This window comes from Triticum aestivum, chromosome 2D, assembly GCF_018294505.1.
Source record: "Triticum aestivum cultivar Chinese Spring chromosome 2D, IWGSC CS RefSeq v2.1, whole genome shotgun sequence".
Taxonomy (NCBI): Eukaryota; Viridiplantae; Streptophyta; class Magnoliopsida; order Poales; family Poaceae; genus Triticum; species Triticum aestivum.
The window spans coordinates 604,743,169-604,770,450 of NC_057799.1; the positions used below are offsets into that span (position 1 = coordinate 604,743,169).

The following is a 27,282-nucleotide window of genomic DNA, read 5'->3' on the forward strand; positions in this document are numbered from 1 at the left end:
TCGGGACTGTTCGATCCCGCGTCGCCGGCGTCGGCCAACGCAAGCAACCAGGCTCAACGACGTCGCGGGCGAACGCATGCAGCAGCGTGCACGAGCAGATAGATAAGGTGCCCTTTTTGGCACCCGGCGGCCGGCGTCGAGCGTGGCGCATCGCTGTCATTAACGCACGCCCTGGTTGGCTGTGCTCTTTGTAAGCATGTGTCTGACGATTCTTTTTACTCCCTCTGTTTCATAATGTAAGACGTTTTTTGACGCTACACTAGAGTCAAAAAAACGTCTTACACAGAGGGAGTAATTTCCAACGAGTAATGCTAATCATGATAAGAGCTAATTGAGGATAATCGGTTACTGCTAATTTGTGCCTTCCACTACTGCTGAGATAGTGACATCTTTAATTTGCAGTACTAAACATACAGTTTATTTTCTTAATTAGTGAACCGATGTTACATCTGACAGAAATAAAAGAGGTGCATGCCCATCAGGCTCGTGAATCAATGGGACCTACTGACTGGGTGCAGTGTTGCAGTGACGCTGTTGCTGCCAGGACATAGACTGGTGTGTGCCAGGCTTATATAGACATATTTTAGAATGTAGATTCACTCATTTTGCTTTGTATGTAGTTATTTGTTGAAATTTCTAGAAAGACAAATATTTAGGAACAGAGGGAATAGAAAAGCAAAAATACACATCATATATACACTGACGAGCACGAATCTAGAAGCATACTGGGAGCCTAGATAGAGAGCTCATCTGAGCCCGACCGCCGTTTTGCATATCCGCACGTCACCGTATACTACTGTTGGACGCCGCGTATGTTTCCCTGCTTCCTACCCCGCACTTAATACACCTACCAACGCCTGATTGTTCCATTGGTCCACCTAGCAGGAGCAAGCGAGCTCGTCCACTCTATGGCCACTCTCCAGTAAATGTTCTCTGTATGTTACCTTCAATTTTAGCAAGCTTGCAACCAACAAATAGATTTCTGACACCTGATGCGCTAGATAAAGCACACTTCACAAGTGTCAGATAGTCCAATTCCAGCTTGCCTTCTAGATCAGGAAATTGACCTGTTTTCATACAAGTAGAATCACACCAAGATGAATGAGGAAAGGCGTCGAAAAAAACGAGAGCCGGTGCATTTCTCCAGCTCCAGGCACATCATTGTTAAGCAGTGAAAGCTGGCCAAGAGCATAGACTGCGACCATGTCAGATAGCAAGTAAGCCAACGAAATCAGAAGCCTCAGCCTTAGTTAGTTCTGCACCGCCGGAGGCCACCAGAAAAGAAGATGAAAATCTGTAGCGTGAAGCCTAGGAGCACCAGTAGCTGTAGCTCCCAATCATTCCATAGTTCCATCAGCATCAGCATCTTTAGAATTAACAGTGTGCTTCCCTCGGTCCTGTATATATATGCACGTCAGTATGTATGTCAACTTAACTGAACAATGTCAGATCAGTGTGGTTTATGTTACAGCACCATGGACATTGTTTATATTCTTATTAATCTCTCTCCTATGATCATAATATGGAACCAGATAGTGTTAACATTATGCTCGACTCTGCAACCAAGCATCATACGACAAAACAGTTAAGTAAAGCTAATATGTTTTGCTAGTTTACAAGTACAAGAAGGGTCACAAGTACAAATCTCTATCAAATACCCAAAAAGTACCCAGGATTTCTGTGTATACCAGATGATATAGCGCACCAATATCGCATTAAAGATCAAACAAGAAATTCAGAAATGTAAAAGCATGTTAAGAATGGACATACGAGATTTACATATGCACTTCTATAACAAATTAGCTCACTACTAAAAATTGAGGCACACCTGCCTTAGAAGAATTGTGTTGCACCCTAGCAGATCAGTGCTCCTCTCCTCTGAGCAACAAACTTTGCAAACTTCATTTCAAAGCGTTCCTTTGAGGTCACCTGTATACATATGTATAAAGTACAGATGAAATATATAAATGCAAACAAGCATAATGCGAAGAGATGCTTAATTTCCAAGGATCATATCCATGGTGGGGAACTTACTTCCAAGCATACTCCTGATTCCTTCCTTGTACTTCTAAACAAATGGCATATGTTCCTCTGTGCAACAAAACTTAGAAAACTTCGTTCCAAATATTCCTTCAAGGTCACATGTGTGTGTGTGTGTGTGTGTGTTTGTGTGTGTGTGTGTGTGTGTGTGAAGTACAGAGGAAAGATATTAATGTAAACAAGTGTATATAAAGGCGAAGAGATGCTTAATTTCGAAGGATCATGTGACCAGGGGTAATCATATCAGAGCGCTGATACATGTTCATGGTTGGCCTGTTATGGATGCGGGAGCGGCGATCGCCATGATGACAAGCTCCAATCTTGAAGTAAAAAATGGACAGTTGACACTGTCTTTCTCTGTACCAAATATCGAAGCCAAGCGTTCCGCCATTGTTTGAAACTAGTCAAGCTGACCACAAGCCTGCAAAGTCAAATGTTTAGTGATGAACATCATCAAAACACATGTTAGCAGTGCTCCAGTATGCATAAGGCTCCCAGTCTTTAAAAGAGTAGTGCCTTGCGTAATCAGCCTTTAAATTAATGTCTAAGTGTTTCATAATTCCTGACCTAAAACTAATTGAACCATGATTTTTTCGAAACCTAAAAGGAGTAAAAGTAGACGTGAAACAGTGATCAAAATGTGTGGTGTTGCAAGAGCTGCTAGTTGATGCAAGAACAGAAGGGCAAACTGTATGTGCCAGATTCTAACCCATGTAATCTCACCAAAGTAAAATGCCTTGCGCACAACTAGCCTTAAACAGGTGCTATACTATTTGACAGACTCTGTGTTTCAGATGTCTTTCCAAGTGGATGAAGCTCTAATAGCATGCCCAACTTTTATTTATTACTCCCTCCGTCACAAAATAAGTGTCTCAAGCTTAATACAACTTTGTACTAAAGTACTAACTTTAGTACAAAGTTGAGACACTTATTTTGGGACAGAGGGAGTATCTTTAACATTACAGATGGCAACCAGTAACTTTAAGGACTTCAATTGAGCATTAAGGTTATTTTCCAAGGAGCAGCAACTAGGGCCTGCAGTACAAAGCATAACAATTTCACATTCTTCCAAGATATAACACTAATGCATACTGAGTCTTATGAACGCACCTACTCAAAACTGTTAATATTAGAACATGCAGGATACAAAATAGATCATATACAGGGTTACAATGTTTTTCCAATGAAGCCATTATCTATATCATACGGGTGTTATTTGACCTAAAATCTGCACTGCGTTCAGATAGTTACCCTGCAACTGCACAAACAAGATAATTTTTAGACTAAGATGCTTAGTGCATCTGTCCCTGCAACTGCAAAAGAGCCCACAAAACCAAAAGGCACAAACAAAGCAGATTTTTCTGTCGCACATGAATACTTCCTTCTCAGGTAGGCCATGCTTATCCATCCAAAAAGAATTCCATTTCGTCCATTTAAAAACCTAATATGCACACCATTTTAGATCATTATAAATTGGGGAAAAAGGTCCAGGAAATATACTACCATCCAGAATACTATGTATGTGGAGCACTTGATATGCATAATTACAGCAAAGCGTTGTTACGGGAGCAGAATTAGTAGGCAGACGAGTTACCGTTGCTCTACAGAATCCAAGTATATATTGGAGTTAGGACTGTACAGGTTAATAAAAGTTAGGACTACGTGTAGAAATGCATGAGCTGCGTGCATATATGGTCCAAGGCTAAGCCTACACTATATCCTTTTCCTGATTCAAATTCATTTCAACTCCAATCAGCCTTATTGATTCAAAGTCCACGTGCTGAATAAGCTCATCGCATGTGCTGCTGCAGCCAACAGCAAGGCAAAAAACAAGGCTTATTACCCATTGACCATATTTGCTGTTGAGCTTCTCTGTATCAGGATATCAGCACCATGAATCCATGATCAAGTAACATGCCAAATTTCGGGAGGGGAGTCGAGAGACAGGACTTACATTCTGAGATTGTGCAGTTTCCATCGTTGTTACTGTCGTGGTCAGACCTCCGTCGGTTGCCGCCGACCTGCCGCCGGAGTCGGAAGAGGCGGGGCGGCACGGGCGTGGCAGCGATGGCGTACGTTCAGTAGTTTGTACTAGCGGCAAAATGTTAAGAAATGAACGAACTGAATTATCTGAATCAAGAAAAGAAATGTTGAACCAGTAGTTTCTACTAGCTTCAGAGTTCAGACCATCTTTTACCAGGACAATGACACCTACTACAGACTAATAAATCCAGATGACAATGACACCTACTACAGACTAATAAATCCAGATGACAATGGCACCTACTACTGTTCCCATTCAACACTTTTTACTTTTGTATTTACAGGACTACAACAGTTTCAGACAAGCCCCAGGCTAACAAAACCTATCATGATATCCCTTTTCCAAGCATGATCAGATTAGCACTCCATTAAAGTAAGACTCCAAATATCATGTTCATGTAGTAAGCACTATGGACACCAACATCTGTGCATTGTGCAAAACAGATTAAAGACCACCAGTACATTTCGTGACAAAGAGATCTGTAGGAAGCAGATCAACAATCTAAATCTCAGACTTTTCCAACATAAAAATAACAAGACCAATAATACAGGTCATGTACAAAACCTGAAAACAATACATCTCACATGCAGAAACTAGATTAATTTAAAATTGTAGGAACCTGAATTTTGTTCACAGGCTAAACCAAACAGAAACTAGATCTTGGAGTTGTCGCGGGACTTGAACTAGTTCTCTCCATCATCGTACCAAAGAAGCACAACCAACCTGCATATTAGAATTTATTAGTTTCAAAGATAATACAAACAATGCAACAATTCGAATGAATGTTCATCATATTATATTTATTTTTACTAGTCTGTAGAAAACGAAGGTGCATATGCTGGGAACTTTTGCCAAAAAAATTTGGATATTTAACACATAGTTGACTCTGTGCCATAATTAGGCAAAAATCTTCTCTGCACTTAATTAAGCTTTCATGTTTGCTAGTAAATAAATAGGAAAAAAATCATGGGCATCATATATGGTAACAAATTATCTTATTTCCATTTAATATATGACATGATCATTTAACATAATGATATTATGTCGAGCTATCGAGCTAAAATCGAGCGAGCCAATATTAGCTCAAGATCGGCTCGTTTCTTGGTCGAGCCACATAAAGTGTTCAAACTCAGCTCATTTCTTTTCAAGTCGATCTCGAGCGGCTCATGAGCCTCGAGCTTTTCTTGCAGCCCTAATGTTTAATCCCTCACACGTGCGTACCTTTTTAGCAATTTTCACTCCTCGTACCACCCGCGTACTTTTTTAGCATTTTTCACCCATGTTCCCCCGTGGGATGTCCTATTTCAGATGAGTTATATGATTAGTCCAAAAATTATAGGTATACAAAGGTGGTATAATAAAAACTTGCATTAACCTGTAGATCATTGAGTATGATATGTTTGATTTCTTGCAATATTTTTGTGATAATAAGATGACGATATACGGGTGTATTAGTGAATGATTGTGGTTCAGTATAAATATCGGTGTTAAGGTTTGTGAGTTTCAATACATGAATGTGTTTGCCTTTGACATAGTGAGGAAGTGTCTGCTTAACTAGTTTGAAACCCTCAATAATATTCAGGCCGTGCTCCGCGAGGTTTCTTGGAATACCTAGCGTACCAGAAGGGTGCCCGACAAAGATGTCCCAATTCTCGTGAAGAAAGCCATGTAGTGCTTCATCCAGTGGAGCATCATGACGAGTTACAATAGAGGCCGTTTTAGATAGATTCTCGGGGTGAACCTAAAATTTTACCATTTCATCAGTTGGTTTAAATGACGTCGCTTTTGATCATTTGGCGAGGACAACATCGTCCTTGTCGACGGTTGCTCGTAGCTCAGATAACTCCTCGGCAGCTAAGGCCTCAGATTCTACTTCAGAGCCAAAGTTGCGGTCTTGTCCTCGGCTTTAAGCGATCGGTCCGGATTGCTGTTTACTGTAATCGTCGTTGGGTGATACGTCCATTTTGCATCATGCTTTTATATTGATATTTATTACATTATGGGCTGTTATTACACATTATATCACAATATTTATACCTTTTCTCTCTTATTTTATAAGGTTTACATGAAGAGGGAGAATGTCGGCAGCTGGAATTCTGGACTAGAAAAGGAGCAAATATTAGAGACCTATCCCGCACAACTCCAAAAGTCCTGAAACTTCACGTGGAATATAAAAAAAATATTGGACGAAGAAAGTACCAGAGGGGGCCACCAGCCAGCCACAAGGGTGGAGAGCCCCCCCCCCCCGGTCCTTGTGGGGCCCCTGGCAGGCCTCCGATGCCCATATTCTGCTATATGGTGTGTTTTGACCTGGAAAAATTAGAAGGAAGCTTTCGGGACGAAGCGCCGCCGTCTCGAGGCGGAATCTGGGCAGAACCAATCTAGGGCTCCGGCGGAGCTGTTCTGCCGTGGAAACATCCCTCTAGGAGGGGGAAATCGAAGCCATCGTCATCACCAACGATCCTATCATCGAGAGGGGGTCAATCTCCATCAACATCTTCACCAGCACCATCTCCTCTCAAACCCTAGTTCATCTCTTGTATTCGATCTTGGTCTCAAAACCTTAGATTGGTACCTGTGAGTTGCTAGTAGTGTTGATTACTCCTTGTAGTTGATGCTAGTTGGTTTATTCGGTGGAAGATCATACGTTCAGATCCTTAATGATAATTAATACTCCTTTGATTATGAACATGAATATGCTTGGTTACGTTTGCTCCTTAGGACATGGGAGAAGTCTTGTTATAAGTAATCATGTGAATTTGGTATTCGTTCGATATTTTGTTGAGATGTATGTTGTCTTTCCTCTAGTGGTGTTATGTGAACGTCGACTACATGACACTTCACCATGATTTGGGCCTAGGGGAAGGCATTGGGAAGTAATAAGTAGATGATGGGTTGCTAGAGTGACAGAAGCTTAAACCCTAGTTTATGTGTTGCTTCGTAAGGGGCTGATTTGGATCCATATGTTTCATGCTATGGTTAGGTTTACCTTAATTCTTCTTTCGTAGTTGCGGATGCTTGCGAGAGGGGTTAATCATAAGTGGGAGGCTTGTCCAAGGAAGGGCAGCACCCAAGCACCAGTCCACCCACATATCAAATTATCAAAGTAACGAACGCGGATCATATGAGCATGATGAAAACTAGCTTGACAACAATTCCCATGTGTCCTCGGGAGCGCTTTGCTTTATATAAGAGTTCGTCCAGGCTTGTACTTTGCTACAAAAAGGATTGGGCCACCTTGCTTCACCTTAGTTAATTTCATTACTTGTTACCCGTTATGAAATATCTTATCACACAACTATCTATTACCGATAATTTCAGTGCTTGCAGAGAATACCTTGCTGAAAACCGCTTGTCATTTCATTCTACTCCTCGTTGGGTTCGACGCTCTTACTTATCGAAAGGACTACGATAGATCCCCTATACTTGTGGGTCATCAAGACTCTTTTTTGGCGCCGTTGCCGGGGAGTGAAGCGCCTTTGGTAAGTGGAATTTGGTAAGGAAACATTTATATAGTGTGCTGAAATTTACTGTCACTTGTTACTATGTAAAATAATCCTTTGAGGGGCTTGTTCGGGGTATCTTCACCTCAACCGAAAGAGCAAAGAGTTGCTCCTCAACCTAATGCACCTACTGAAAATATTTATTATGAAATTCCTTCAGGTATGATAGAGAAACTGCTAGCTAATCCTTATGCAGGAGATGGAACATTACATCCCGATATGCACCTAATCTATGTGGATGAAGTTTGTGGATTATTTAAGTTTGCAGGTATGCCCTAGGATGTTTTCAAGAAGAAGGTCTTCCCTTTATATTTGAAGGGAAAGGCACTGACATGGTATAGGCTATGTGATGATATTGGATCATGGAACTACAACCGATTGAAATTGGAATTTCATCAGAAGTTTTATCCTATGCATCTGGTTCATCGTGATCGGAATTATATATATAATTTTTGGCCTCATGAAGGAGAAAGTACCGCTCAAGCTTGGGGATGCTTAAGTCAATGTTATATTCATGCCCCAATCATGAGCTCTCAAAAGAAATTATTATTCAAAACTTTTATGCTCGGCTTTCTCATAATGATCGATCCATGCTCGATACGTCTTGTACTGGTTCTTCTATGAAGAAGGATATTGAATTCAAATGGGATTTATTTGGAAAGAATTAAACGCAACTCTGAAGATTGGGAACTCGATGAAGGTAAGGAGTCAGGTATAAACCTCAAGTTTGATTGTGTTAATCTTTTATGGATACCGATGCTTTTCGTAATTTTAGCACTAAATATGGTCTTGACTCTAAGATAGTAGCTTCTTTCTGTTAATCATTTGCTACTCATGTTGATCTCCCTAAGGAGAAGTGGTTTAAATATCATCCTCCCATTGAAGTTAAAGTAGAACCTATTGAAGTTGAAGAAGAAACTATTACTTATAATGTTGATCTATTGTTCCCACTGCTTATATTGAGAAACCACCTTTTCTTGTTAGAATAAAGGATCATGCTAAAGCTTCAACTGTAGTTCGTAAGAGTTATACTAGAACACCAACACCCCCTGGGCAAATTAAAGTTGAACCAAGTATTGCTATGGTTAAAGATCTCTTGATAGATAATATTGATGGGCATGTTATTTATTTCTGTGATGAAGCTGCTAGGATTGCTAAACCTGATATGAAGATAAACATAGACCTGTTGTTGGCATGCCTGTTGTCTCTGTTAAAATAGGAGATCATTGTTATCATGGCTTATGTGATGTGGGTGCTAGTGTGAGTGCAATTCCTTATACCTTGTACCGAGAAATTATGAATGACATTGCACCTGCTGAGATAAAAGATATTGATGTTACTATTAAGTTTGCTAATAGAGATACTATATCACAAATTGGGATTGTTAGAGATGTTGAAGTCTTGTGTGAGAAAATTAAATACTCTACTGATTTTCTTGTTCTTGCTTCCCCACAAGATAATTTTTGTCCCATTATATTTGGTAGGCCTTTCTGAATACTTTTAATGGTAAGATAGACTGCGAGAAACATATTGTTACTATTGGTTTAAGGGATATGTCTCATGATTTTAATTTCTCTAAATTTCGTAGACAACCCCATGATAAAGAATTGCCTAGTAAGGATGAAATTATTGGTCTTTCTTCTATTGTCGTGCCTCCTACTGATCCTTTAGAACAATATTTGCTAGACCATGAAAATGATATGTTCATGAATGAAAGGAGGGAAATAGATGAAATAATCTTTAATCAGGGACCTATTTTGAAACAAAATTTCCCTGTTAAAATCCTTGGGGATCCTCCTCCACCCAATGGTGATCCCGTGTTTGAGCTTAAACAATTACCTAATACTCTGAAATATGCTTATCTTGATGAAAAGAAGATATATCCTGTTATTATTAGTGCTAACCTTTCAGAGCATGAAGAAAAGAAATTATTGAAAACTCAGAAGAAGCACTGTGCCGCTATTGGATATACTCTGGATGATCTTAAGGGCATTAGTCCCACTCTATGTCAGCACAAAATTAAATTAGAGTCTGATGCTAAACCAGTTGTTGATCACCAACGACGATTAAATCCTAAGATGAAGGAAGTGGTAAGAAATGAAATACTAAATCTCCTGGAGGCATGTATAGTTTATCCTATTGCTGATAGTAGATGGGTAAGTCCCGTTCATTGTGTCCCTAAGAAGGGAGGTATTACTGTTGTTCCTAATGATAAGAATGAATTGATTCCACAAAGAATTGTTATAGGTTATAGAATGGTAATTGAGTTTCACAAATTAAATAAAGCTACTAGGAAAGATCATTACCCTCTACCTTTTACTGATCAAATGCTAGGAAGACTATCCAAACATACACATTTTTGCTTTCTATGATGGTTATTCTGGTTTCTCTCAATACATGTGTCAAAAGATGATCAATAGAAGACCATTTTACTTGTCCTTTCGGTACCTTTGCTTATAGACGTATGCCTTTTGGTTTATGCAATGCACCTGCTACCTTTCAAAGATGTATGACTGCTATATTCTCTGATTTTTGTGAAAAGATTGTTGAGGTTTTCATGGATGATTTTTCCGTTTATGGAACTTATTTTGATGATTGCTTAAGCAACCTTGATCGAGTTTTGCAGAGATGTGAAGAAACTAATCTTGTCTTGAATTGGGAGAAGTGCCACTTTATGGTTAATGAAGGTATTGTCTTGGGGCATAAAATTTCTGAAAGAGGTATTGAAGTTGATAAAGCTAAAGTAGATGATATTGAAAAGATGTCGTGTCCTAAAGATATCAAAGGTATAAGAAGTTTCCTTGGTCATGTTGGTTTCTATAGGAGGTTTGTTAAAGACTTCTCTAAAATTTCTAGGCCTCTCACTAATCTCTTGCAAAAAGATGTTCCTTTTGTTTTTGATGATGATTGTGTAGAAGCATTTGAAATACTTAAGAAAGCCTTGGTTTCTGCACCTATTGTTCAGCCACCTAATTGGGATTTACCCTTTGAAATTATGTGTGATGCTAGTGATTATATTGTTGGTGTTGTTCTAGGACAAAGAGTGGATATGAAATTGAATGTTATCCATTATGCTAGTAAAACTCTAGACAGTGCCCAGAGAAAATATGCTACTACCGAATAAGAAATTTTAGCAGTTGTGTTTGCTTGTGATAAGTTCAGATCTTATATTGTTGATTCCAAAGTAACTGTTCACACTGATAATTCTGCTATTCAATATCTTATGGAAAAGAAAGATGCTAAACCTAGACTTATTAGATGGGTTCTCTTGCTACAAGTATTTGATTTGCATATTATTGATAGAAAGGGAGCTGAGAACCCCGTTGCAGACAACTTGTCTAGGTTAGAAAATGTTCTTGATGACCCGCTGCCTATTGATGATAGCTTTCCTGATGAACAATTAGCTGTCATAAATGCTTCTCGTAATACTCCATGGTATGCTGATTATGCTAATTACATTATTGCTAAATTTATACCACCTAGTTTCACATACCAGCAAAAGAAAAAGTTTTTCTATGATTTAAGGCATTACTTTTGGGATGACCCACACCTTTATAAAGGAGTAGATGGTGTTATTAGATGTTGTGTACCCGAGCATGAACAGGGACAAGTCCTACGCAAGTGCCACTCCGAGTCTTACGGAGGACTGATACGTCTCCAACGTATCTATAATTTTTGATTGTTCCATGCTATTATATTATCTGTTTTGGATGTTTTACATGCATTAATATGCTATTTTATATTATTTTTGGGACTAGCCTATTAACCTAGAGCCGAGTGCCAGTTCTTGTTTTTTCCTTGTTTTAGAGTTTCGCAGAAAGGGGATACCAAACGGAGTCCAAACGGAATGAAACTTTCGCGATGATTTTTCTTGGACCAGAAGACATCCAGAGGACTTGGAGTGCATGTCAGAGAAGCCACGAGGCAGCCACAAGGATGGAGGGCGCGCCCAGGGGGTAGGGCACGCCGCCCACCCTTGTGGGCCCCTCATGACTCCACTGACCTATTTCTTCCGCCTATATATATTCTCATATATCCCAAAACCATCAAAGGGAGCCACGAAAACACTTTTCCACCGCCGCAACCTTCTGTACCCGTGAGATCCCATCTAGGGGCCTTTTCCGGCGTCATGCCGGAGGGGGATTCGATCACGGAGGGCTTCTACATCAACACCGTTGCCCTTCTGATGAAGCTTGAGTAGTTTACCACAGACCTACGGGTCCATAGCTAGTAGCTAGATGACTTCTTCTCTCTCTTTGATTCTCAATACCATGTTCTCCTCGATGTTCTTGGAGATCTATTCAATGTAATCCTTTTTTCCGGTGTGTTTGCTGAGATCCGATGAATTGTGGATTTATGATCAGCTTATCTATGAATATTATCTGAATCTTCTCTGAATTCTTATATGCATGATTTGATATCTTTGCATGTCTCTTGGAACTATCGATTTGGTTTGGCCAACTAGATTGGTTTTTCTTGCAATGGGAGAAGTGTGACGCCCTCGATTCAATCGTACTCTAATCATACACGCAAATGTGTACGATCAAGATCAAGGACTCACGGGAAGATATCACAACACAACTCTAGGCACAAATTAAAATAATACAAGCTTTATATTACAAGCCAGGGGCCTCGAGGGCTCGAATACATAAGCTCGAATACACAAGAGTCAGCGGAAGCAACAATATTTGAGTACATACATGATTTAGATAAGTTTTCCTTAAGAAGGCTAACACAAAAGCAACAACGATCAAAAAGGCAAGGCCTCCTGCCTGGGAGCCTCCTAACTACTCCTGGTCGTCAGCGGTCTCCACGTAGTAGTAGGCATCGACGGTGGCATCTGGCTCCTGGGCTCCGACATCTGGTTGCATCAACCGGAAAGAAGAAGAAAGGGGGAAAAGAGGGAGCAAAGCAACCGTGAGTACTCATCCAAAGTACTCGCAAGCAAGGATCTACACTACATATGCAACATTATCAAAGGAAGGCTGTATATGTGGACTGGGCTGCAGAAATGCCAGAATAGAGGGGGAAACCTAGTCCTATTGAAGACTAGCATCTTCTGGAAACCACCATCTTACAGCAACAGGAGGGAGTAGAGTAGCATAAAGTAAAGTAGTAGTAGTGTTATCAACCTCGTCCAGAGATCCTTTCTCGACTCCCTGTGAGAAAGCAATCCCAGAGCCATACTATCCATTTCTCATCACAATCCATTTCTAATCACAAGTATCCAGTTCTAGTTGTATCGATCAGGATACAACTCCAAGTGTCCGTTACCGTAGGACAGGCTATCAATAGATGTTTTCTTCCCTGCAGGGGTGCACCAACTTACCCACCACGCTCGATTAACTCCGGCCGGACACACTTTCCTGGGTCATGCCCGGCCTCGGCCAAACAATACGCTGCAACCCGACCTAGGCTTAATAGAGAGGTCAGCACGCCGGACTAAACCTATGCCCCCAGGGGTCATGGGCCATCGCCCCGGGAACTCCTGCACGTTGCGAGGGCGGATGGTGAGCAGACCTAGCTACCTCCTCGAAAAAGGCAGGTGCTTACGCAGTCCAACCCGGCGCGCGCCGCTCAGTCGCTGACGTCTATTAAGCTTCGGTTGATGCATACGACGCAGAACGCCCATACTATGCCCACGTGATGGTTAGTGCTAACAGGCCAGAGGCCCCTCGGATCAAATATCCAAATCGTAGTGGATTAGGAACGCGCGGTAACAAGCAGAGACTCACGAAAGATGTGACCCCGTTGCCCCGTCTCGAGGACTTGCGGCAAGGGCTAGGAATGCCCGGCCACGCTTCGTAATCATCTCACGGGCACCCTCCAGGTCAACCCGTCTCCACATCACTCGCGGGTACCCCTCGGGGTCGACCCACCTTTCCAAGTAACAGTTGTAAAGTCCAAGTATCCGTGTGTCCAAACATCAAGGGGAAAACCCGAGGAATCACCCCCGGTGAATTCCACTCGATGTAATCATCAAGGTGAACGTAAGAGGATCCACCCTCGAGGTTCACACTTGAAGGGTTGCACGGCACAGCCGTATCGGAAGTGGTTAAGGCGGAATCACCCTCGATGACCACGACTGAATAGCTACACTACAGGGTTAACATCAGAAGTGATGATGAGGTCTCACCCTCGGCACTCGATAGTAACCCAGTAGTGCCGAGCAACTAAGGGGAAAGTGATGTGCGGTGCCGGGGCCTGGTCTTCGATCCCGTTGATCGGGTCTTCGATGTTGAAGCAGGGGCAACAAGGACAAGGTGGGGGTCACTGATGGATCACTAACCAACCTATACTAAGCAGTTTAGGATAAGCAGGTAGGTAACAATAAGCAGGTTACAAAAGCAGGCTATGCATCAGAATAGGAGCAAACAATTACAGTAGCAAAATCTAATGCAAGCATGAGAGAAAGGAAATGGGAGATATTGGGATGATCAAAGGGGGGGCTTGCCTGGAAGCTCTGCTCAAAGAGCAAGGGTCGTCGGTGACGTAGTCGATCACAAGGGCAGCATTAGTCTCGGGGTCTACCGGAGAGAAGAGGGGGAAGAAACAATAAATATAGAGCAAACAAGATACATGACAAGCAAAAAGCAACGCTAGGGGTGTTCTAACGCGGTACTACGCGATACCGGCAAAGGGGGGAAACATCCGGGAATGTTTCCCCAGTGTTAGGCATTTTCGGACAAATGAAACGGAGGGGAAAGGTTGCATGTTCGCTATGCTAGGGGCACGTGACAGATGAACGGAGAGCGTATTCGGATTCGTCTCGTCGTTCTGAGCAACTTTCATGTATAAAACTTTTTCATCCGAGTTACGGATTATTTTCTATGATTTTATGAAGTTTAAAAGAATTCCTGAATTTTCTGGATTTTATATTAATTCGAAAATAAAAGGATAAAATGCTATGGGTACACAAAGAGTGTACCCAGTAGTGCGTGTAAGTGTATGACAGGTGGGGATAGGGGCTGAGTCAACAGCCCAGTCAGCAGTCAGAGCTTGACTGTTGACTGGTCAAACTGACCAGTGGGTCCCCATTACCAGTGGGACAATTAGTTAACAAGTTTTATTTATTCAAAAGTCTAATTAGTTAGTGGGCCCGTTATGTCAGGGACCTATTTAACTAACATTTTAATTAAAGTCATTTTAATTAGTGGAGGGGGGCCCGCATGTCATAGGGTTAGAGGGGGGGTAGTTTTAACCAACAGGGCTAGCCACCAGGGCTATGCACGCACGACAGAACGTCGGCGGGCACGGCGGGCGTGGCGGCCAGTAGAGCTGGTCACGGACGACGGGCGCTGCTTCAGCAGCGAAGGCTGGCGGGGTGAGCAGGTGAGGGAGAGGGGCGCCGGCTGCGGCTGTCGGATGTGGGGTTCCGGCAAACCCTTAAGGTTCGAACACTCGGGTGCGCGCGAAGTCTTTCCCCCCTACCGATCTATGCCCTAGCTCGCTAAGATCTCGCGGACGAATTCGACGAACTCACAACACAGAAAGACACGAGGTATATACTGGTTCGGGCCACCGTTGTGGTGTAATACCCTACTCCAGTGTAGTGGTGGTGGATTGCCTCTTGGGCTGATGCTGAACAGTATAAGGGAAGAACAGCCTCCTAAGGTTGAGGTGTTCTTGTGCCTGGCTAACTTGTATGGGTGAGAGCTGGGTGAATTGCTCGATGCCCCTACTGTGATGGCTAGCTCTACTTATATAGGCCCTGGTCCTCTTCCCAAATATCGAGCGGGAAGGGAGCCAACAACGGCGGGCAAATTTGAAGGGGGACAGCTAGTACAAGCTATCCTGACAAAAGCGGTCTTCGCCTGCGAAAAGCTCTGTGGTGACGCCGTCTTGGGCTCCACGATGACCTCCGTCTTGCCGTCCTCCTGGTCTTGGTCTCGTTGCACCAATATAGCAACCTTTGTCTGATGCCTCGGTACTCTTCGCCTGCGCCGGCCTCCTTAGCACCAAAGAGGAAATAAGGACTCTGCGCGTGCTGGCGCCCGCCTTGTGCCGTTCGTCATGGCTCACGTCACGAGAGCCTCGTGAGGTTTGCCCTGCCTTGATATCTCCGCTCCTCATGAGCCTGCCTAGCTCGGCCACTCCAGAGGAGGTCTTGCGTCGTCCGCCTCGCGAGGCTCGGACCCTCGCGAGGGTCTTGGATGCCTTGTTGATGAATATGGGCCGTACGGCCTGCTAGCTTAGCCACGCCGTGGGCCGCAGGCAGGCAAGTCTGGGGACCCCCGTTCCTAGAACATCGACAGTAGCCCCCGGGCCCAAGGTGCGCTCGGGCTTGGCTTCACGGCGAAGCCAAGGGTCAAGTTCGGAGCACCGCGGGCCCCAAAAGCCTGCGGCCTCGGTTGACGCATGGCGGTTGATTGGACGTGGGCGTCTCCGCTTCCCCACGCCGCCTTTGAATCCGCCTGGTTATGCGGCCCCCGCGGCCTACACAGTTATTCCTCCGTCGCCTGCACCTCGCTTCCCCAATTCCCCTGCTTCCTTGAGGCTCTGCTTCCCTTCTCCGATTTGACCTGCCCTCCTCCTGCTCCGCTGCCATGGCGCCAAAACAGGCGGACAAGGGGAAGAAGCCGATGTCTCCGTCAGCTGCGCCTCCGTCCTTTGCGCCGGCGCTCGGCCGGTCTCGGGTGCTCAACGACGAGGCCATGGACAAGGTGCGCCCCATGCTTGCCTCCAGCTTCAACGAGTGGGGGGAGACGGTGGCTTGGCCTGCGTCTCGCACTCGCATGGCCCGGGCAGCCACCGAGGTCCCAATCTTCATTGATGCCCTCTGGGCTGGCCTGATTCCTCCCTTCTTCGCCTTCCTCAACGTGGTGCTATAGCATTACCAGATCCACATGCTGCATCTTGACCCCCAATCAGTGACTCTTCTTGTTGTCTTCGCCTTCGTGTGTGAAGCCATGGCGGGCATCGCTCCTTCGGTGGCCCTCCTCCGTCCCTTCTTCTCATTGCATCTGGCCGACCCTCAGCAATGCTCGGGGTGCGTGAGCTTCCAGGCCGTGGCTGCGACCGCGGGCGCGGGGATTGACTTCGAGCTCCCTTCTGATACGTCTCCAGCGTATCAATAATTTTTTATTCCTCCATGCTATATTATATTCTGTTTTGGACATTATTGGGCTTTATTATTCACTTTTATATTATTTTTGGGACTAACCTATTAACCGGAGGCCCAGCCCAGAATTACTGTTTTTTTTGCCTATTTCAGAGTTTCGCAGAAAAAGAATATCAAACAGAGTCCAAACGGAATGAAACCTTCGGGAACGTGATTTTCGGAACGAACATGATCCGGAGGACTTGGACCCTACGTCAAGAAACAAAAGAGGAGGCCACGAGGTAGGGGGTCGCGCCTACCCCCCCAGGCGCGCCCTCCACCCTCGTGGGCCCCTTGTTGCTCCACCGACGTACTCCTTCCTCCTATATATACCTACGCACCCCAAACAATCAGATACAGAGCCAAAAACCTAATTCCACCGCCGCAACCTTCTGTACCCACGAGATCCCATCTTGGGGCCTGTTTCGGAGCTCCGCCGGAGGGGGCATCGATCATGGAGGCTTCTACATCAACACCATAGCCTCTCCGATGATGTGTGAGTAGTTTACCTCAGACCTTCGGGTCCATAGTTATTAGCTAGATGGCTTATTCTCTCTTTTTGGATCTCAATACAATGTTCTCCCCTCTCTCGTGGAGATCTATTCGATGTAATCTTCTTTTGCGGTGTGTTTGTTGAGACCGATGAATTGTGGGTTTATGATCAAGTTTATCTATGAACAATATTTGAATATTCTCTGAATTCTTTTATGTATGATTGGTTATCTTTGCAAGTCTCTTCGAATTATCAGTTTGGATTGGCCTACTAGATTGGTTTTTCTTGCAATGGTAGAAGTGCTTAGCTTTGGGTTCAATCTTGCGGTGTCCTTTCCCAGTGACAGTAGGGGCAGCAAGGCACGTATTGTATTGTTGCCATCGAGGATAACAAGATGGGTTTTTTATCATATTGCATGAATTTATCCCTCTACATCATGTCATCTTGCTTAAGGCGTTACTCTGTTCTTATGAACTTAATACTCTAGATGCATGCTGGATAGTGGTCGATGTGTGGAGTAATAGTAGTAGATGCAGGCAGGAGTCGGTCTACTTGTCTTGGACGTGATGCCTATATACATGATCATACCTAGATATTCTCATAACTATGCTCAATTCTGTCAATTGTTCAACAGTAATTTGTTCACCCACCGTAAAATACTTATGCTCTTGAGAGAAGCCACTAGTGAAACCTATGGCCCCCGGGTCTATCTTCATCATATTAATCTTCCAACCCTTAGTTATTTCCGTTGCTTTTTACTTTGCTTTTATTTTACTTTGCATCTTTATCATAAAAATACCAAAAAATTATCCTATCATATCTATCAGATCTCACTCTCGTAAGTGACCGTGTAGGGATTGACAACCCCTTATCGCGTTGGTTGCGAGGATTTATTTGTTTTGTGTAGGTGCGAGGGACTCGCGCGTAGCCTCCTACTGGATTGATACCTTGGTTCTCAAAAACTGAGGGAAATACTTACGCTACTTTGCTGCATCACCCTTTCCTCTTCAAGGGAAACCAACGCAGTGCTCAAGAGGTAGCAAGAAGGATTTCTGGCGCCGTTGCCGGGGAGGTCTACGCAAAAGTCAACATACCAAGTACCCATCACAAACCCTTATCTCCTGCATTACATTATTTGCCATTTGCCTCTCATTTTCCTCTCCCCCACTTCACCCTTGCCGTTTTATTCACCCTCTCTTTTCCGTTTGCCTCTTTTCGCCCGTCTTTCTTTTGCCATGTCTGAATCTGGGGAGGTTATCGCTAATGAAGGCAGTAATAACAACTTGGGAAATTTTGATGCTTTCGATGATCCTCTGGAGGAACCTACCATCTTGCACACTAAAAAGTTTCGAGTTGGCAGTGGCAATATTATTGGGAAAGGAGTTATTCAAGATTTCTTTACTTGTGCCGGCGCTTTGCCCATTATGGGTGTCTCTATTCTTCATAAAACTACAGCCTTGCGGATGCAATATCTTTCCTTGTAGTTGAACTTGAAAGGCAATTTCTTAATATGCATCCTTGCATACAAAGAATTTTCCTAGAATTTTCTAATATTGAGCATTCTTCTGTTAAGCGTGCCGCCACTATCTTTTTGGCTCATGAGTTTAGATTCATAATGAAAGAGGCTAGAGAAATCTTTGCGCATTATAGGGTAGATGCTAGTCATCCTCCCATAGAAGCTATCCTTTTTAATCAAGAAGACATGATGCGTTTACAATCTTTGGATCATGTTGCTTATAATGAAAATCTTAGGAAAAAGGTTCTAGCCGATGTTCTAGTTGATAGAATTTCCGAGCTTAATGATGATTTTGCTATTCAGAATAATGGATTGGGATTTTCTCTTGAAAGAAGGCTTGTGACTTTTTGCCAAAAGAATGCTTGTAATGATGAATTGGTTGTGCAATACAAAGGGCCAAGGGAGGAACCCATACCTCCCGAGATTGATCTTGGGGACTTTTGTCCCATTAAATTTAGCCCTTTTGATTATTTTTGCTTGCCTCAAAGAAAACTTGCAGCTGAACGTAGAGAATATGAGAAAAGTTTTCATGACTTACCGTGCCATTATTATGGCAATACCTAGATCTATCCTTGCTTTTATGCCTAGCTAGGGGCGTTAAACGATAGCGCTTGTTGGGAGGCAACCCAATTTTATTTTTAGTTTTTGCTTTTTGCTTCTGTTTAGGAATAAATATTTGATCTAGCCTCTGGTTAGATGTGTTTTTATGTTTTAATTAGTGTTTGCGCCAAGTTAAACCTATAGGATCTTCTTGGATGATAGTTATTTGATGTTGCTGTAATTTCCAGAAACTTTCTGTTCACAAAAATAATTGTTAAAAATCACCAGAACGTGATAAAATATTGATTCCAATTGCTGCTGATCAATAAACAAATTGTCTAGGCCATCCTATTTTGGCTGATTTTTTGGAGTTCCAGAAGTTTGCGTTAGTTACAGATTACTACAGACTGTTCTGTTTTTGACAGATTCTGTTTTTGTGTGTTGTTTGCTTATTTTGATGAATCTATGGCTAGTAAAAGAGTTTATAAACCATAGAGAAGTTGGAATACAGTAGGTTTAACACCAATATAAATAAAGAATGAGTTCATTGCAGTACCTTGAAGTGGTCTTTTGTTTTTCTTTCGCTAACGGAGCTCACGAGATTTTCTGTTAAGTTTTGTGTTGTGAAGTTTTCAAGTTTTGGGTGAAATATTTGATGGATTATGGAACAAGGAGTGGCAAGAGACTAAGCTTGGGGATGCCCATGGCACCCCCAAGATAATCTAAGGACACCGAAAAGCCAAAGCTTGGGGATGCCCCGGAAGGCATCCCCTCTTTCGTCTACTTCCATCGGTAACTTTACTTGGAGCTATATTTTTATTCACCCATGATATGTGTTTTGCTTGGAGCGTCTTGTATTATTTGAGTCTTTATTTGTTAGTTTACCACAATCATCCTTGCTGTACACACCTTTTGAGAGAGACACACATGATTCGGAAATTATTAGAATACTCTATGGATTTCACTTATATCTTTTGAGCTATATAGTTTTGCTCTAGTGCTTCACTTATATCTTTTAGAGCACGGTGGTGGATTTGTTTTATAGAAACTATTGATCTCTCATGCTTCACTTATATTATTTTGAGAGTCTTAAAATAGCATGGCAATTTGCTTTAATGAATATCATGAGAAATTTTATGCTTGATAATTGTTTTGAGATATAAAGGTGGCAATATCATAGTTGTGCTAGTTGAGTAATTGTGGAATTGAAAAATACATGTGTTGGAGTTTGTGATTCCCGTAGCATGCACGTATGGTGAACCGTTATGTAACGAAGTCGGAGCATGAAGTATTTGTTGATTGTCTTCCTTTGTGTGGCGGTCGGGATCGCGCGATGGTTAACTCCTACCAACCCTTCCCCTAGGAGCATGTGTAGTAGTACTTTGCTTCGAGGGCTAATAAATTTTTGCAATAAGTATATGAGTTCTTTATGACTAATGTGAGTTCATGGATTATACGCACACTTACCTTCCGCAATTTTCTAGCCTCTTCGGTACCGCACATTGCCCTTTCTCACTTTGAGAGTTGGTGCAAACTTCGCCGGTGCATCCAAACCCCGTGATATGATACGCTCTATCACACATAAACCTCCTTATATCTTCCTCAAAACAGCGACCATACCTACCTATCATGGCATTTCCATAGCCATTCCGAGATATATTGCCATGCAACTTTCCACCGTTTCATTTATCATGACATACTCCATTATTGTCATGTTGCTTTGCATGATCATGTAGTTGACATTGTATATGTGGCAAAGTCACCGTTCATAATTCTTTCATACATGTCGCTCTTGATTCATTGCATATCCCGGTACACCGCCGGAGGCATTCATATAGAGTCATACTTTGTTCTAAGTATTGAGTTGTAATTCATGAGTTGTAAGTAAAATAAAAGTGTGATGATCATCATTATTAGAGCATTGTCCCAAGTGAGGAAAGGATGATGGAGACTATGATTCCCCCACAAGTCGGGATGAGACTCCGGACTAAATAAAAAAAAGAGGCCAAAAAAAGAGAAAAGGCCCAAATAAAAAAATAAAAAATAAATGAGAGAAAAAGAGAGAAGGGACAATGTTACTATCCTTTTACCACACTTGTGCTTCAAAGTAGCACCGTGATCTTCATAATAGAGAGTCTCTCATTTTGTCACTTTCATATAATAGTGGGAAATTTCATTATAGAACTTGGCTTGTATATTCCAATGATGGGCTTCCTCAAAATGCCAGAGGTCTTCGTGAGCAAGCAAGTTGGATGCACACCCACTTAGTTTCTTTTTGAGCTTTCATACACTTATAGCTCTAGTGCATCCGTTGCATGGCAATCCCTACTCCTCGCATTAACATCAATTGATGGGCATCTCCATAGCCCGCTGATTAGCCTCGTTGATGTGAGACTTTCTCCTTTTTTGTCTTCCCACATAACCCCTACCATTATACCTTATTCCACCATAGTGCTATATCCATGGCTTGCGCTCATGTATTGCGTAAGAGTTGAAAAAGCTGAAGCGCGTTAAAAGTATGAACCAATTGCTTGGCTAAACCGGGGTCGTACATAATATGAATACTTTGTGTGGGGAAGATGGAGCATAGCCAGACTATATGATTTTGTAGGGATAACTTGCTTTGGCTATGTTATTTTGATAAGACATAATTGCTTAGTTGGTATGTTTGAAATATTATTGTTTTTATGTCAATATTAAACTTTTATCTTGAATCATATCAAATCTGAACATTCATGCCACAATGAGAAGAATTACATTGAAATTATGCCAAGTAGCATTTCGCATCAAAAATTCTGTTTTTATCATTTACCAACTCGAGGACGAGCAGGAATTAAGCTTGGGGATGCTTGATACGTCTCCAGCGTATCAATAATTTTTTATTCCTCCATGCTATATTATATTCTGTTTTGGACATTATTGGGCTTTATTATTCACTTTTATATTATTTTTGGGACTAACCTATTAACCGGAGGCCCAGCCCAGAATTACTGTTTTTTTGCCTATTTCAGAGTTTCGCAGAAAAAGAATATCAAACAGAGTCCAAACGGAATGAAACCTTCGGGAACGTGATTTTCGGAACGAACATGATCCAGAGGACTTGGACCCTACGTCAAGAAACAAAAGAGGAGGCCACGAGGTAGGGGGTCGCGCCTACCCCCCCAGGCGCGGCCTCCACCCTCGTGGGCCCCTTGTTGCTCCACCGACGTACTCCTTCCTCCTATATATACCTACGTACCCCAAACAATCAGATACGGAGCCAAAAACCTAATTCCACCGCCGCAACCTTCTGTACCCACGAGATCCCATCTTGGGGCCTGTTTCCGGAGCTCCGCCGGAGGGGGCATCGATCATGGAGGGCTTCTACATCAACACCATAGCCTCTCCGATGATGTGTGAGTAGTTTACCTCAGACCTTCGGGTCCATAGTTATTAGCTAGATGGCTTCTTCTCTCTTTTTGGATCTCAATACAATGTTCCCCCTCTCTCGTGGAGATCTATTCGATGTAATCTTCTTTTGCGGTGTGTTTGTTGAGACCGATGAATTGTGGGTTTATGATCAAGTTTATCTATGAACAATATTTGAATCTTCTCTGAATTCTTTTATGTATGATTGGTTATCTTTGCAAGTCTCTTCGAATTATCAGTTTGGTTTGGCCTACTAGATTGGTTTTTCTTGCAATGGGAGAAGTGCTTAGCTTTGGGTTCAATCTTGCGGTGTCCTTTCCCAGTGACAGTAGGGGCAACAAGGCACGTATTGTATTGTTGCCATCGAGGATAACAAGATGGGTTTTTATCATATTGCATGAATTTATCCCTCTACATCATGTCATCTTGCTTAAGGCGTTACTCTGTTCTTATGAACTTAATACTCTAGATGCATGCTGGATAGCGGTCGATGTGTGGAGTAATAGTAGTAGATGCAGGCAGGAGTCGGTCTACTTGTCTCGGACGTGATGCCTATATACATGATCATACCTAGATATTCTCATAACTATGCTCAATTCTGTCAATTGCTCAACAGTAATTTGTTCACCCACCGTAAAATACTTATGCTCTTGAGAGAAGCCACTAGTGAAACCTATGGCCCCCGGGTCTATCTTCATCATATTAATCTTCCAACACTTAGTTATTTCCGTTGCTTTTTTACTTTGCTTTTATTTTACTTTGCATCTTTATCATAAAAATACCAAAAATATTATCCTATCATATCTATCAGATCTCACTCTCGTAAGTGACCGTCTAGGGATTGACAACCCCTTATCGCGTTGGTTGCGAGGATTTATTTGTTTTGTGTAGGTGTGAGGGACTCGCGCGTAGCCTCCTACTGGATTGATACCTTGGTTCTCAAAAACTGAGGGAAATACTTACGCTACTTTGCTGCATCACCCTTTCCTCTTCTAGGGAAAACCAACACAGTGCTCAAGAGGTAGCACCTTCATCCATGAGCGAGTTTCGTACGCGATGGGTGTTTGTCGGAGGGGCGTTCCTGGTCTTCCTACCGCCCTTGGAGCTGGGTCGGTCGGAGGGGCGTCTCCGCCTCCGCGGCGCGTTGAGCCCGCAGTTTGGCCATCCTTCCCCCATGGTCTGGCGTGGAGCTTGGCGGGCGTGCCCAAGGCCCCTCCTTCGCTTATGGACAGCGGCTGGCTGGCTTCGATCTTCGGTTCCTCTTCGAGCAGTGAACCTCATCCGGCTTGGGCTTCTCGCGAGGACGGGCTAGTGTCGGGTGCGGCGCCAGCCCCCAGCCCCCTGCCGGGGGGTGGCGCACCGCTTGGCGCCCCACCCACAGCCCCTGAGGTGGAGGACGAGGAGGGCCGAGCATTCGAGCTCGAGTGCAGGCGGAGGGTGGTTCGTCACGAGCTCTTCCAGGAGGCGATGGGCGCGATGAGCCGACATGGTGAAGAGCTCGAGGGTGTCGGCTCGTGCCTTGAGGCCGAAGGTCTCCGGCTAATGGAGGAGCGGCGCAAGCTGAGGGTGGCCATCAACCTCGGTCGCTACCAGCGCGACCTTGAGAATGCGAAGGCCGAGGCGTCCCTCAAGATCGCCCATGAAGCCCGCTCGCGAGCCTTGGAAGCGGCTCGCGAGGCTGACCACCGTCGCGAGGCTGCGGAGGAACGCGCGTGGGAGCTCCAGGCCTGGAGCGCATCCCTCGAGCAGCAGGTGGAGGCGCGCAGGGCTGCTCTTGCATCGCTGAGGGGGATGCCCGTGGAGGACGAGGAGGTCCGGAAGCGCAGTGAGATGCTGGCCCTGGAGGCTGTAGAGCGCAGCCTTGAGCTCGAGCGACTAGAGACGAGGGAACGTCAAGTCGCTCAAGCAGAAGATGCCGTCGGGGCTCGCGAGGCCGGAGTTGAGGAGGAGGTGAACCGCCAGGTGGCCGAGGTTCGCGTGGACCTGGAGGGTAGGTACGACCTGAAGCTGAAGCTCGCGGGCGTGGAGGATGAGGGCAGGGCCGCTGCCCTCAGGCCCAGGTTGGACGAGGCTGAGAGGCGTGCGGAAGCCACGGCCGCCGCCCTGGTTACTGCAGGCGGACTTGGCCTCCGCCCGCGCCGAGCTGCGTTCCCTCTGGAGGCGGGTTGATGACGCAGAGGCCGTCGCGAGGCAAAACATGGAGGAGGTGCTCCAGCGATGAATGCTGGAGCGCGAGCATGCCCCTATGCTTCAGGATCTCCGGAACAGGGCCAATATCGCCCTGGGCCGTATTTGCGACGTGGAGGCCCGACCCCTCACTCGAATGATTATGCCAGCCACCTGACCTTCTTCACCGAGGTGGTGACGCTCCTGGAGGCTCGATCTGCCAGAGCTCGCCAGCTTGTGGAGGAATGGGGGCGTGGCCTGCTCGAGCGCGCTTTCTCCTGTGTCTTCAGCCACCTCCTGAATGCCGACCCCAACTCTGATTTCGACGCCTCCATCGCCCCCGTACCCATGGCTGTCCGGGGCGACCTAGCGCGTTGGGTTGAGGACAATGTGGACGCGTTGGTCAGGGCCTTCACTTCGGAGGATGACGCGGTGGTGGTCGTCGCAGATGAAGGCGACGTGGTTGACGACGGTGACGGGGGCGTCGCCGATGGCGGCGACGATGCCGATGAAGACGACGATGACGCGAGCGACGCATCCGTGGGTGATGCAGCGAGCGACATTTCTGGCTGATCCCTTGTTCTCCTGTCATTTCATCCTGCGCACAAACTCGGGCGTGGCCCTTGGAAAACTTGTAAGAGCATTTTGGGAGGGGAGCCCCTCATGTAAGCAAATTGCAGTTTTTACTTTCCTATGCGATGTGAGTTTGTGTCCTCGTGAACTTGTGAATCCGGATGCGAGTTCTCTGTCGTGATTTACCTTTGCCAGCGCCAGCTTTGAGCTGGGTCACGACGCGTCGAGTTCCTGAGAACCCTGCGGAGCTCGTCACCCCGTCAGAGGGGGTCCCACAAGTGGTGAGCACCAGCTGTAGTGCTTGCGCGCACTTGGCGTGCGCGCTTCGTGCGGTCCCGCTCGTGAGGAGCTCATGAGGGGAAGGCGACGGACTTGAGTCCCAGGCAAACGAGATCCAGAAGGCAAGAAATTGTTCAAACGAGAAAAAGGCTCCCCCCACGCACATCGATAAAAAGTCAGCTCCAACTCAAATCCAGATCCAGAAAGCAAGGCTACAAAGAGAGAGATCCAAAGCAAAAGGCCGCGTCCGACACCTAGTCTAGTCTTCTGGTCTTCAAGTCTTCTCACCAGCGCGGAGCCAAGTGCTGCCACTAGGCGTGGGAGGGAGCCCCAGGGCCTAAGGCTGGCACCCCTGAGACTCCGGGGCATGTATAGCCCCAACTCATTATTACGTGGGAGTGTCACGGGCGGCGAGCTTCACAAGCACTGGGCCTTCTTCACAGGTACCGGCCTTGCTTCATATCACCAGACGAGGGCCCCGCCTTGCGCCACCCTCGACCTCCTCTGAGCCGACCGGTCACCAGGACGACACAAAGGAGGGAAAGAGGACGCCAGCGCTTCCCTCGGCGACCACAGGTCCTCTGCCGGGGGAAGGGTTGTCGAGGCCTCCCCGACAGAGGGCCTACCTCCGGGTGTTGCCAGGCGTCATGCGCCGCGGGGAGGAGACTTGCTCCTGGCTCCCTCCCGGCGGCCCCCAGCGTGTCTCCCTTGTCGGAACGGGTGCCGCCGTGCCAGGGTCGTCGATCGACGCTGCAACCTGAGTCATCTGCAGCCCATGGTTAGCATAAGCTTGTTCCTAAGAGATTAGCGGTACCCTGTAGTTGTCGTTGCCGGCGTGACTGTCGTGGTTCTCCGTTGGTTCTTGGAAGGCTTCGGCTTCTAGCGCCCCCTCTCCCCAATCTTCTCCAATGAACGAGCTAGGGTCGTCCTCTGGGGTGTACCCTTGGTCCATCATGCGGGGCACGTAAGCTTCCGGGGCCGTCACCCCGAACACCTCGCCGTGGTGCCCCACCCTCCACGTTGCTCGGCCCATAGTGGTGCCCTGGGGATGACAGCACGGCATCCGGCTAGAACCATGGAGGGTGACGCTCGCGCCCGTGCTTGTCGCGGGCAGCATGGGGGAGTCGGAGCCCCCTACGCCGCCGTCCGTGCTGATGTTGATGAAGCCCCCGGGCGTAGTTGACGGCGCGCGGATGTGGTGAGGTTCGCCGCGTGGCCCTGCAATGGCCTGAGGAGGAAGTCGATAGCAGAAGGGTGGTGTTCCCGACGCCGCTGCATCCAGCAGCTCGGCAACACGCTCCAGCAGTGTATCCCGGCCGCTTTCCATCAGCCTACACCGCAGCAGTTCCCTCACCACAGTGAGCGCTGCCCGCATGTTTGCTTGCTCCCGCCGTGAGTGCGGCGCCGTTGCCGCGGCATGGCTCGCTGCTCTTGCAGCGGCTGTACTTGCCGTGGGGTGAGGGTGGACGACGCCTGGCCGTGCTACCCGCGCCTGGCGGAATTTGGCGGCGCTCATGCCGCCTGGAGTGCGGGATCGAGATCTTCATGGGCAGGCGGCGCTGCCCGGGCTGGCCAGGCTGCCCAGCGGTCAGAGCCAGCCCTTGAGTCGCCGGACATCGT

General features: G+C 45.4%; 1 long non-coding RNA gene across 1 annotated transcript; it reads right to left on the reverse strand.

Moving 5' to 3' along the window:
• Nucleotides 1–927: 927 nt before the first annotated feature.
• Nucleotides 928–4,718, reverse strand: LOC123050341 (uncharacterized). The gene is made up of 4 exons (XR_006423754.1): nt 3,995–4,718; nt 2,035–2,461; nt 1,829–1,929; nt 928–1,397 (listed from the first exon to the last, which is right to left on the reverse strand). It is a non-coding gene; the product is annotated as an uncharacterized lncRNA (long non-coding RNA).
• Nucleotides 4,719–27,282: the final 22,564 nt, after the last annotated feature.